Source organism: Hemicordylus capensis, chromosome 4 (genome assembly GCF_027244095.1).
Source record: "Hemicordylus capensis ecotype Gifberg chromosome 4, rHemCap1.1.pri, whole genome shotgun sequence".
Lineage (NCBI taxonomy): Eukaryota > Metazoa > Chordata > Lepidosauria > Squamata > Cordylidae > Hemicordylus > Hemicordylus capensis.
This window is the reverse complement of record NC_069660.1, coordinates 213,132,472-213,145,402: the sequence shown is the minus strand read 5'-3', so window position 1 is coordinate 213,145,402 and position 12,931 is coordinate 213,132,472. Positions and strand designations below refer to the sequence as shown.

General features: G+C 41.2%; 1 long non-coding RNA gene across 1 annotated transcript in view; it reads left to right on the top strand.

The window, feature by feature from the left end:
- LOC128325347 (uncharacterized) overlaps positions 1-12,931 on the top strand; it is a 27,440-nt gene extending 14,509 nt beyond the window's left edge. Inside the window, exons 2-5 of the long non-coding RNA XR_008307396.1 lie at positions 8,360-8,468; positions 9,136-9,263; positions 11,273-11,397; positions 12,799-12,931. This is a non-coding gene — a long non-coding RNA (uncharacterized LOC128325347). The remainder of the gene's footprint in view (positions 1-8,359; positions 8,469-9,135; positions 9,264-11,272; positions 11,398-12,798) is intronic.

The window sequence follows — 12,931 nt, the reverse complement described above, 5'->3', positions numbered from 1 at the left end:
GTTTAAGGCTTGACATCCATTTTGTTATAAGTCATTAAAAAGATGGTAGTTTCACTTGTGAAACACACACCTTGAAAGATAGCTTCTGAAAGCAGCTTTTTCTGAACGTTTAGGTTGGCGGGGTTACATTTCCCGGTTCATCAGCTCAGCTATGTGAGGATGTGTTACATTGTCAGCTAGGTGAACTGTTTCTCTGAGTATGAGATAATGTGTCATCCTCACTCAGGGTCTGGTAGACGGGTGGTAGCTGTGACTGTCAGCCCAGAGGGAAGAGAAAAGGGCGTGATTCAAAGCAGGCAAGTTCAAGAATCTCAACAGGAGCAGTCAGGATATCTGAGGGCTGAGGAGAGGCTTCTAAATGTCTTTGTCCCTTGTCACAATCTCCCATCCACAACCCCAGTGCCTCTGCTTGCCATCTGGGATTGGAGCCACGGCCTAGTCCCAGGATGGCAGCCTGGGGGATGAAATCTAACCTAGTGAGGGACTCTGAGATCCAGATTATTTAGGTTTTAGTGGCTGACAGCCTGACTAACAAAGCCTAGGGGACAGCCTAACTAACCAAGTGAGGATGCAGTGAGAGACTGCCTCCTCATAGCCGAGGCTTTCCCACTACCACAGTGCATGTGGGGGCTGATGCGGGGCGGGGGGGGGGCTGCCTTCCAAAAATCTATTCCTGACGATCACACAGCCCTCAGCAACATATTTTCGGAAGGCACAGAACATGTCTCAAGGCAGGGAAGATAAGTTGACCACCACCCCAACTATGAGCACATGCGCTGCAGTCATGGGGAAGGATCCGGCTGCATTAAGAGCATCTTCTCTTCATCAGTCAGGATTTTTTAAAATATATATATTATACATTTACATTTATATCCCACTTGTTATCCACATAACAAGCCTGTGAGGTAGGTTAGGCTGAGAGATACATGACTGGCCCAGAGGCACCCTGTTAGTTTCATGGCTGAAAGGGGATTTGAACTTGTATCTTCCTGGTCCTAGTCCAACACTCTAACCATTGCTATAAGCCACCTCAGGAACTTTGGTTAATGCTAGACAATAAATAAATTAAATAAATCCCAGAGGCAGAGATATAATCAGAGCCAGGCTGAACGGCAGGCCCCCCCAAAGATGGCACCATTTTCCAGCAATTTGATTTTTATTACTGACTACTGGAGGTGGAAGAACACAAAACACCACCATCACATGCCCCCCCCCAACACACCCTTGCAGCTTGCAAGCATATTAATGTCTTCTCTCTCTGTGACTCTGAGCTTTTCCTAGCTCTATGAGGTATCACTCCCCATGCTTTCCAATGGAAGAATTGTTCTGCATTTTCCAGGACAGCAATGGTTTTCTGTGGGTTTTGTTGTTTCTGGTAATCTAGGTGAGGTCTGGAATCTACCTGCAAAAACAGTATGTTTCTATGTGTTGTGATGTGGTCAATTCATGTCAGTCAGTCAGTCAGTGAGGGTTTGAAGTTTGCAAGCATCTTATCTGTACATTCAAAAATACACTGACATAAAACTACCAAACCAAACCATGAAAGATAGAAACATGCTGTTTTTGCAGGTAAGTTACCGAACTCTCCTAGACTTGCAAAAATTCATTACTGTCCTAGAAAATGCAGAAAAGCTCTGCCATAGAAAAGCATGGGGAATGAGCCTCCATATAGAGCTACAAAAAGACTAGTGTCACAGAAATATAAGAACAGCCCTGCTGGATCAGGCCCAAGGCCCATCCAGGCCAGCATCCGGTTTCACACAGTGGCCCACCAGATGCCTCTGAGAAGTTAACATGCCCTCACCTCTTGCCAGTGGGCTTCTCAGAGGCATCCGATGGGAGAGTTTTTCTGCATTTTCTAGGATGGTAATGAATTTTTGCAGGGTTTGGGGTTGTTGGTTTTTTTGCAAAGGAAAGTAGGAATGAGTCTTACCTGTGGTTCGTTTATCCCCAGCCTGCACAGGCCACTACTGTTACCTAGTGTGCCACCAGAGTGTGCCACTCTGTCTTCTCTGCAAATGTGGTAGACTAGGCTTTGTGGCACAAGGGCACCATCTAGGCTGCAGTCACTGTCAACTGACTGCTCCTCCACTGGCCAATCCCTTCTCCCAACAGGATTGCTTCTCCCCTACTGTATTTAGAAACTCCAGGTGTTTCACCTCCCAAAAAGTGATTAGTTAAACTTCAAGTCCATTCTGAGAAAAAGCACTTCCTACTTCCATTTACCTATGAAACAGAGCCCTGTTGGTCTCTTCCATCATTTTGTGTCATGTTTAGAAGGAGACTCACACTTCCTGATGCTCAGTCCCCTGCCTTTTCCTAGGGGATCTTGCAGTAATGAGCATGAATTGTCCCCTTTGCTAAGAAGGGTCTATTCTGCTTTGCATTTGGATGGATGACTACATGTGAGAACTGTAAGATATTCCACTTAAGGCATGGGGGTCATAGCTCAGTTGAAGACCTTCTGTATGTTTGCATGCAGAAGGTCCCAGGTTCACTCCTGCCTGAAACTTTGGGGAGCTGCTGCCAGTCAGTGTACACAATACTGAGCTAGAGGGATTTATTATCTGAGGGAGCTTCCAATGTTCTTAAGTCAGTGGGACCAAATCATACTACTACCACCATCAGGTTGAATGGGGTGAAGCAGGGAGGCTCACCAGGTCACATTGTTAATCCATCCCTGGATTAGAATTCTAGGTCAGACCAACAGATTGGAATTCTAGTCCACATACAGTAACAGCAGAATTCCTCCACATCTAACATTGTATTTGCAAGTGAGATTTATTTCTCACTTTTCATCCATCAAGGAACTCAAGGTAGTATATGAGGTTCCTAAGCAGTGACCACACTTAGACCTCCTTAGATTCAGCAAGATGGCTGCATCATCTGCCTTCAGGTCATGTCCTGGGATCATTTCCAGCAAATGCATTTCAGCAGTATGGAAAATGTCAAGATGAATTACATTCTAAAGCAAGCCCATAGATCAAAACAAAATATTGGGTTTTCCATTTCACCATCTGGAATTTTAAGTGATATTATTTGCCTCTTGAAAATTAAGGAATAAAACAAATCCATTCTTCAAAAGCCAACATAAAAGAAAATGAAACATTAACAGAACCCAGACATCAGTGAAACCCACCAATTGCTGTTCTGCATACATTGTGCCCGATTACAAACAAAAGATACGTTGATCTTTTCTGTCAAACATAAAGATAAACATCTAGGCTTTCGCTTATCATCCCCTCTGTCAACAATGCATCTCACAGTAGCAGCCCGCAGCACATGAGCAGTTTCTGACATCTGGAGCATGGGTCAGGCTTCAGCAGCAACATTAAGATTCTAAATGAGGATTTGCCCATTACTCAACAAGGGATTCACCTGGCAGGTTTCAGCAGTGGAGTTCCAAGAAATCTCTTGTAAAACAAATATTTGGTAAACAAACAAATACATCCCCTACCCCTGTCATTTTGAAAGAGAAAGCACACGGATAATGTTTGTTCTGCCACAACACTAAAGACAGGGGAGAATGGGGTGGGGGGAATGCAACTATAATCTCTTTCTCAGTCAAACACCATGATGGAGAACCAAAACAACAAAATCCAAAAAGACCGACAAAGAAACCACAGCATTTTAATGCTACCATTCTATTTCTGCTTCGATGTTAGCATGAGGAGCTAGCCTTTTGCTACCAGAACACTCAAAAAGTGGAATGTACAAGTGTGTAAAAGGATGAATAATTCAGGATTAAGCTATTAGTGACATGCATTTTGGGGGGAAAGAATTATCAAGCAAACCCCAGGACAGATTTGCTTGCAAATCCCTCCCCTGCACATAAATAAATAAATAAATAAATAAATAAATAAATAAATAAATAAATAATCAATCAATCAATCAATCAATCAGTCAATCAGAGGCACAAGCCAGCAAAAGTTAAACATTAAAAATTTCCTTTTGCTGTCAAAGGGAAAGTTAAGCATATGCTGCCATCTCTCCCACAGGAAGCAGCAGAACTTAGAAATGCTCATGTTTGTTTGAATCGTGTGTCAAATTTATCTTATCTGGATTCAGTCACACCCCACCACCCCCGCGACCGAACATTCTCAATTATGGATGCTGGTTAATAATTTTAAATTTCTCACGGCATCTCTCAAATTTGAACTTCAAAAATTATATTTGAAAATGTTTATAATGTAAGGGGTGAAGTGCTTCAGCTCTAGATGGGGCTAACATCTTTTGTGGAGTGACAGTAATACAACTATCTAGTTAGGGAAAATATTGGCAAATAGGTCGAGTCATAAGGTGATGTGTGCATGGGATGTCTCACCAGTATTCTGATAAAACAGAGTGAGAAATACCAAAGGGAAATACAAATACAAAAATCCTAAAGTTGACATAAACCAAACAGTTGTCCAAACTAAAAACCATTCCACATATTAGGTAGCAGCAAACCCAAGTGTACACTCAATAGGGGGAGTATACTCAATAGTGTATACTCAATAGGAGTTCCAGTGTTGGCTCTCTGGTGGGTTTATGTGACATGTCTGCCACATTCAAATATTACATCCTTAAGATGTAAATTAAGAAAATCTTAAAACCTACTCCTAAGCTACCATAAGTGGTGCAGCGGGGAAATGCTTGACTAACAAGCAGAAGGTTGCTGGTTTGAATCCCCACTGGTATGTTTCCCAGACAATGGGAAACACCTATACCTGGCAGCAGTGATATAGGAAGATGCTGAAAGGCATCATCCCATACTGCGCGGGAGGAGGCAATGGTAAACCCCTCCTGTATTCTACCAAAGAAAACCACAGGGCTCTGTGGGCACCAGGAGTTGAAATTGACTCGACGGCACACTTTACCTTTAAGCAACATAACATGTGCAGAAACTACTATTTGCAACTGTGATGCAAGATGATTCACCTTCTAGCCTCACAAAGTTATGCTGTGCAATCGAAACCACAGTGTCACAAGCATGATATTGCTTTGGAGGGGGAAGGTTTCCTGTTTGGAAGGATGTGGGTCTTGCTTTTTAAGTGCATGGGTTTTGTTAAACCCTGTCTTTTGCTCAGGACTTTTCCTTTGATTGCTTGGGCAGCTTCACACGTAACACGGCAAATAAGGTTCCTGAAGTGTGCACACAAGCCCAACTTCTGGTATCAGGACAGCTATGTAATAAACACTGGGCATGCCAATGCCAGCATATTCTGCTACACTTGTGGTCCAGAAGCGGAAGTCTGTAATTAAATTCAAATCTACGTTAGAGATGTCTGCTTCTGGACCACAAGTAGACAACATGCCCAGTGTCGACTTAGCTGTCCCCAACACTGGAAATTGGACTTTCGCACACGCTCCAAGAATTGGCAATTTGTGGCATCCTTATTTGCCACATTACATGTGAAGCTGCCCCCCTTTTTTTTGCAAATTAAATTTTTATTAATTTTGACAATATTCTTATTAACATTCACAACAAACAAACAAATACGGACTTCCCACTCACACCTCTTCGTGAATCAACTATAAAATTTACCTTTGCTGTAATAATAATTCAATACATAAATTTAAACCTTACAAACACAATTTTAATCTACCCAACCTGCTATTATTACTAAATTTCAAACCCTGCTGTAAAATCCATAGTAGGAAAATAGTTCTTTAGATACAACAAGAATGGTTTCCAATCTTCTTTAAAACATTCCAAATTTTTATCTCTTATCAATACTGTAAGTTTTGCCATCTCCGCGTATTCCAAAATTTTTATCAGCCAATCTTCTTTTGAAGGCAGTTCATTGCTCTTCCATTTCTGTGCATATATTATTCTGGCAGCTGTAGAATAGCAATAGCAATAGCACTTACATTTATATACCGCTCTATAGCCGGAGCTCTCTAAGCGGTTTACAATGATTTAGCATATTGCCCCCAACATTCTGGGTACTCATTTTACCGACCTCGGAAGGATGGAAGGCTGAGTCAACCTTGAGCCCCTGGTCAGGATCAAACTTGTAACCTTCTGGTTACAGGGCGGCAGTTTTACCACTGCGCCACCAGGGGCTCTGGTGTACATAAAAAATGTTAAGTCAGTTGCAGAAAATACTCCTTGTGTTATTCCCAGCAGGAAGGATTCTGGACCACAAGTAGACAACATTTCTTAGGAAATGTCATTTTGAATATTTTCTTTAACTCGTTATATATCATATCCCAATAGGCCTTAGCCTTCCTACAAGTCCACCACATATGGAAAAAGGTACCTTCAGAGTGTCCACATTTCCAACATTTGTTTGAAACATTTTTATACATTAATGCCAATTTTTTTGGTGTCAAATACCATCTATACATCATTTTGTAATAATTTTCTTTTAAAGCATAACATGCTGTAAATTTTAAATAAGTTTTCCATAATTTTTCCCAGGCTGCCATTTCTATATTGCACCCCACATCTTGAGCCCACTTTACCATAGTCGTTTTAACCACTTCATCTCTTGTCTCCTCAAAAGCAAAAGCTTGTACATTTTAGAAACTAAGTTTTCATCATTTTCACATAGCTCCTTCTCAAATCTCGACATCTGATCTTCAAATCCAACTTTAAGATCCTTCTTAAAGTTTCATTTAGCTGGTGATACTGAAACCAATCTCTAACCAAATTTTGAACTTCAGTTAAACTCTTTAACTTACAGTCCTTTTCTTGAAAATATAACATATCCCTATAAGTACCCCATTGGTGAAGCTGCCCCTTTTGATGGGGAATGTTACCCCTGCTAACTTGGCAAAGAGGCACCTTTTAACGTGGTGATTCTCTTTACTGATCAGGGGGAGAGCAACCGGCCCTATCCACCCCCAGCACAGTACCTCCAGTGACTGTTGCTGGTGTCTATCTTATGTTTCTTTTTAGATTGTGAGCCCTTTGGGGACAGGGAGAGAGAGAGAGAGAGAGAGAGAGAGCGCAACTTTACTGGGAACAGCCTATATTCTCCGACAATATCTATAATAATTACAGCAAAAATATTGATAATAAAATCCAGCCATCCCAGGTCCTTGGGAAGGACTTGATGTCTGGATAAAACAAACCAGTCAATAACACCTGTCTGACTGTGTAAACAACAACAACAACAACAATAATAATGTTATTTATTGCTATTTTTCAATGAAGATTTGTAACTGTTTTACCTAGGGCAGGGGTCCCCAATCTGTGGTACTCCAGATGTTGCTGAACCACAACTCCCACCACCCCCAGCTACAATATATTGTAGCAACATCTGGAGTACCACAGGCTTAGGAACCCCTGACCTAGGGCACTTCTAGCCAGAGTTTAGTATGTGATTGCCACGCTTTGTTCACTCACTCTTTAAGGGGGACATGGCCATTCAACCATTGGCAAACCATACTAGGCTCCCCTCCACATTTTTCTATGGAATAAATATAACACTTTTATTCAACTTATTTAGAAGAAAACACCACCTATGTACACTCTCCCAGGATCAGACCAACCACAGCTCAGCTGTCCCCTAGCTTTTTGTGCAAGTGTTTGTGTATACAGCATTATTTGTATTGATTTAGGCATTTCCTGTCTCTGTCCTTCCTCTCTAGCAATGAGACTCATTTTAATCCTCCCTTTCTAAATGGCATTGACTTCTTTTTTTAAACTGGTTTTAAGTCACAGTTATGGGGGTGGAAATTTGGACTAGAGTCATGGAGGTGAGAATTTAAACCAGTCTTTATATGCACAATCCTGATGAAAATTTGCCCCCAGAATTGGGGCTGGGAATAAGAGACTGCACACCCAGCTACATTTGTGGAAGCAGAGTTGCTATTCTGCTTGCAGTGAAACAGTAGTGATTGGGTACTGGCTGCTACAATGCCCAAGTCTAGAAGTGCCCTTAGTTGCTTTTATGGCTCTTTTAATATTGGTTTGTAAACTACCTTGAGCTTATGGAAAGGCAGGATATAAACATTAATACATTTTGTAAAGTACCCTCATATCAAATAGCTCTAGATGACTCAAGCAGATGCTACATTCTAACTCACCAATTTTAGTGGAAATATTGTCAGGGGTGAAACTGCATGCTGCCCTGGACCTTTGTTCTGGTTGTGAGGCAGCCTGATGTTCCCCACCATCATGTTAGCCTTGGAGACCCACAACTGAAATCACAAGTCATGTTTCCTAAATATATCTTGATAGAGTAAATAGGACAGCAGTATTATTTTGACAAGGCTACTCTAGGGTTATGGGTTTCACTTAGAACAATCATATATCGTACATAATGAGATACATAAGAAAGAATGTGGTAGGATTACAGCATTGTTATTCTGGAAAGACAAACCCTGGAACCAGCCATGTAATGGAATTCTTTGCATATTCCCAAAGAAAGGCAAAGAAGTCCAGAGTTAATGACGAATGAAGAGTCATGTGATACAAGCTTTGCTCCTAATTTGAGTCTTTCATGAGTCAAGCAGATGCATATGAAGAACTTAAGGTGAGAGGAAATGAATCAGCTTTAGAGCCTTGGTGGTGGTGGTGGGGATGAGTTAGGAGTGAATCCCCAGTCCAATAAAAAAAATTCCTTGACTGCCACCAAATCTTAGGGGGAGGGAAAGGAAACTCAGAACTGTGAATGTGAGGTATCGTTAAATCAATCACTGGAGTTCTGTAAAACTGCTCAGTCATTCAGAAATTCCAGCAGCCACTCTGTTAGTCTCTGCAGAACCTTAAAAGAAATGAGAAAAATTCCTATTTAACAACAATATTAATGAACACAAACAATGCCATAAATAAATTCAAACACTTTTGTGAACAAGACTGTGCTGCATCCCATTAGTGAATGCTCTCTTAACTTGATCACTTTGTTTTTGACCTCTGGGATTTCCCACCATCCCAACCCCAATCTCTTGGATTTTATCTCCCTCAAAAGTGTATTATAGAATGCCCAGCCTGATTTCCTAGTCACTAAATGGGCCTTAACCAGGACTCAGGCCTAATGCTTGATCGTGATGATTTTTTGACCTGCAGGCATAAGTATACTTACCTTCAACTGAGGCCTGCAGAAAATCAGTGAGGCCTACTTCTTCATCGTGTTTGGATTGTACTGTAAGAGATGTGGGGCAGGGGAGTCATTTTCAGACTGCCTCTCTTGTCTACTCCAGGACCATAATGATTGCCAGTGGGGAAGGGTTGTCCTCCCAGATGTAAGTGGTGCTTGGATATTCCAGTCATTATGAATCATTGCAGCCACCCTCTCCTGGACATTTCTGAATTGTCCTGCCCTCTTCAGGTATGTGCTGGTCAGGAAGCCATTCCTCAACATTGGATATTATCAGCCTTAATGTAGCCTAGTGGTGCTAGCTATCCCAAGATTTTGCTTGTTCATGACAGACTCCATGGCCAGTTGGCACCCAGATATTGATATAGTATCACTTACCAATGGTATCATGAACCACTGTTTGAGTACAATGGCCACTATATTAGTTCTGATGGGAGTTCCATCCAGTCTGATTCTTCGCAGTTGCTCAGGAGTCTCACACACACTACCTGGATCCTCTCACACAAATTGTGACAGGCAACATTTTGGAAAGTACATGATAAATTGTTGTGACTTCCAACAATGACCCGAAAAACAGGAATTCCGGATCCATACAGTTACAACTCCTGTTATTGTTAGAAGGTTGCTCCTGTACCTGCATGATTCCCCTGACAATTTGCATGAGAATCTTTCCTGCCGTAACTCTTGTTAAGGAATTAAAATATGCCCTGTAAGATTTCCCTTCATTCTGTTATTCTAAAATCCCACCCTTTGGGGCACTATAAGCTCTTCCTCTGGAATTCCATGAAGGATGTTTGAATGTGTCTCATGTACTTTCCAAATACTGCAAGGAAGAGCCAGAAAGAGAGAACATAGAACTAGCTGTGGGTGTATGGGATGGAATTCAGGAAAAGGTCCAACTTTTGTAATGGGTTCCTTTGCCAGAATTACAACCACCAATTTCAAGACTGACTTGCTTCATCAAACTTGCTGGTTCATCTGCAATGAAGGGACAGAAACATCTCACTGTTTGCACCTGTCTTGTCCTAGGCAACTCTGGATATGAATAAAGTAAACCATATAATTTTGGGTTCAGAACTCACCCAATAATCCTTAGAGCAATGAGTTATCCTGAACTGAATATCAATACCCCTGAGAGAAGTGATAATGCTCTCTGTACCTCTCTATACACACCAACACTTCACACACACACACACACACACACACACACACACACACACACACTATTATAAAATTTCCTCCACATGTCTTCACCCAACTCCTGCTCTTTCTTCCCTTAATTTAACTTCTTCTGTTGCCCATGCAACAGCACTTTCAGGCAAGGGGGGAGCAAGGCCAAAATGGAGTAGCTTGTCTAGTGATAAAAGCCAATGTGAGGCAGACCCCCAGTAGTTTTCTTCCCCATTTTCTAAGATGAAGTTATGCATGTTAATCTCTTGATGAATATGGGATGAGCAATCCCATATGCAGCTAGAATTTTAGTGTTACATCACCTCAGGGACATAGCAAGGTTGGAGTGGGCCCAGAAACAAGATTTTAAAATGCCCCCCCCCACCCACTGAAGCTCAGCTCATGAAGTAAAGAAATCTTAAATGAGGCTGAATAGTGGTAACAAAAAGCATATAACACCTATGTGCCACAAAGAACAAATTGTAAAATGTGGATGATGCAAGTCATTGAATGGTATTAGAGAAAGACATGCTGTTCTGGTAGCTCCAGGTCTTAACACTCACATCAGTTTCGGAGGATGAATACAACTGAAGGAAGCCCGGGTGGGTGTGCGGCTGGGGGAGTCAGTCATGTGACTTGCCTCTGGGCCCCCCCCCCAACAACTGTCTCCCCTTGCCCTATTATAGTTATGCCCCTGCATCACCTCACAGTGTTTCTCAGTGTAGTCACTACATCCATTTGAAGTGACAGATAAGCAAAGCTGGTCCTGTCACAAAGCTGTGTGAACAAGAATGTAGTGGCTCACCACAGGTGGCAAATTCTGGGATATTATGAAAAATCAGTGATTGTCAATTTTTACTGTTAGAAGTTTTTACCACCACAGAGCACCACTTGGATTGTGTGCCCCAACAACCGATAGCTCTTAGGCTGAATTTGAAAATAAAATTACAGGCCTGCATGTGTAAACTGGCCCTTTAACTTTCTGTATGAAACTGAGAGACCTTAAAGGCCACGTTGAAGACAGATCATCCTGGAGAGTAAGTACGTAAGTAACTGTATTCTGATCATAGATCAGACAGTACAACAACAACAACAGAAAAGAGGGGAAAGAAGAGAGAAAAAAGAAAAGAAAAAATATTACATGAGACTACAATGTAAAGTACAAACAATGTAGCAAAACCTAGCCACATTGAAGGTAATCTCTTTAAAAAAATTGGATAGCAAAAATTCTAAGTAAAATACATCAGAGTGCCCTGGAAACTTCCCCAGGAGAGGAGAAATTAGTTTTAAATGAGCATCACTGTAAAATTTGCAATATAAAATAACATGAGGGGTAGTTTCTATGGCACCCATTCCACAGGGGCAAATCCTTAAGTTCAATGGAATCCCTTTGTATCTACCATCCCTAACAGCCGTGGGAAGGGCGTTTAGGCAGGCAAGAGTAAATGGGCGCTTAAATTTAGGGATAAGAATATTATCTAAATACGCTGCCGGTTTGGAATTAAAAAGTTGTTTCCCCAGATAGATACCACTCCTTAGACGGGCTGTATCCGCTTGTAATTCTGTATCAGCAATACGCTGCTTAATAACCTGCCAGGCCTGATCATATCCTAATCTAAGGATTTCCTCCTGGGAGAACCCAAGTTGAAGAAGTTTATTTTTAACCAAGGTCTTCCACTTATGGTTAAAGTCATCAATCATTACCAGGGAAGCCAGACCTACATTGGCAAAAACCAGTTTTAACCAAAACTTTATAATACAGGTCCAGTAACCCGATTCAACCCTAGCAAGACCAACTTCTCGTCTGGTGAGAGAATTGGGAATGCAGGGGGGAACTTGAAGAATAGCTCTAATAAATTTAGACTGTACAGCTTCCAGTGGGCCACAATTACTGGGGGGGCCCAATTGGGCACCATAAAAAAATAAGGTATAAACTTTAGCAACAAATAACTTAATCGCCGCTGGGATGAATGAGGCCCCTCTCGTAAAATGAAATGATTTTATTTTGTTTGTAGAAATTTGAGCATTTTGTATGGTCAAATTTAAGTGGGCATTTCGTAAGCCAGAAGACTGGAATCATCCTGGAGAGAATCTATCTATGTAGTCGCTAAGAGTCGACACCGACTTGATAGCACTTAATCAATCAATGAAACTGGAAATAGCAATAAGCACACAGACTTATGCTTATTGCTGCTCAAGAAGAGAAATCAGCTATATAACTTACAAAATTGGAAAAGAGTCTGGACCATTCATTTTGAAAAGCAGCATTGAAAGAGTTAATATAATTAATCTTGCAGGAAGACTCTGAGCACATTTGCCAATATGATTGAAAGCATCAATTGAAATAAATATGTATTCCCTAAAGAGGGAAGAGGGCTAATACTCAATTTTGTTACAATAATTATTCCAGTTGAAATAAACACATCAAATCCAGTTTAAAATTAAAAATTCTATCATTGTACTGTGTTCAGACAGCATAAGGTATCTTGTAAATAGATATATGCATACAATCTGGCTTTAAATGCAAAATTAATTAAATCATTCAAGTACACAAATGAAAGTCATTTACAAGTTTAATAAATCCTTTCATCCAAAGCTAATTGCAGCTGCAGTGAAGCAAGACACCTTCTACTGGTTTATGTTATCACACAGAACAGACCCTCCTTTGGCAGAAGAGCAGCGGCATAAAAGGCCATTGGCTTTAACTGAATCAAGCCATTTACAAGGCC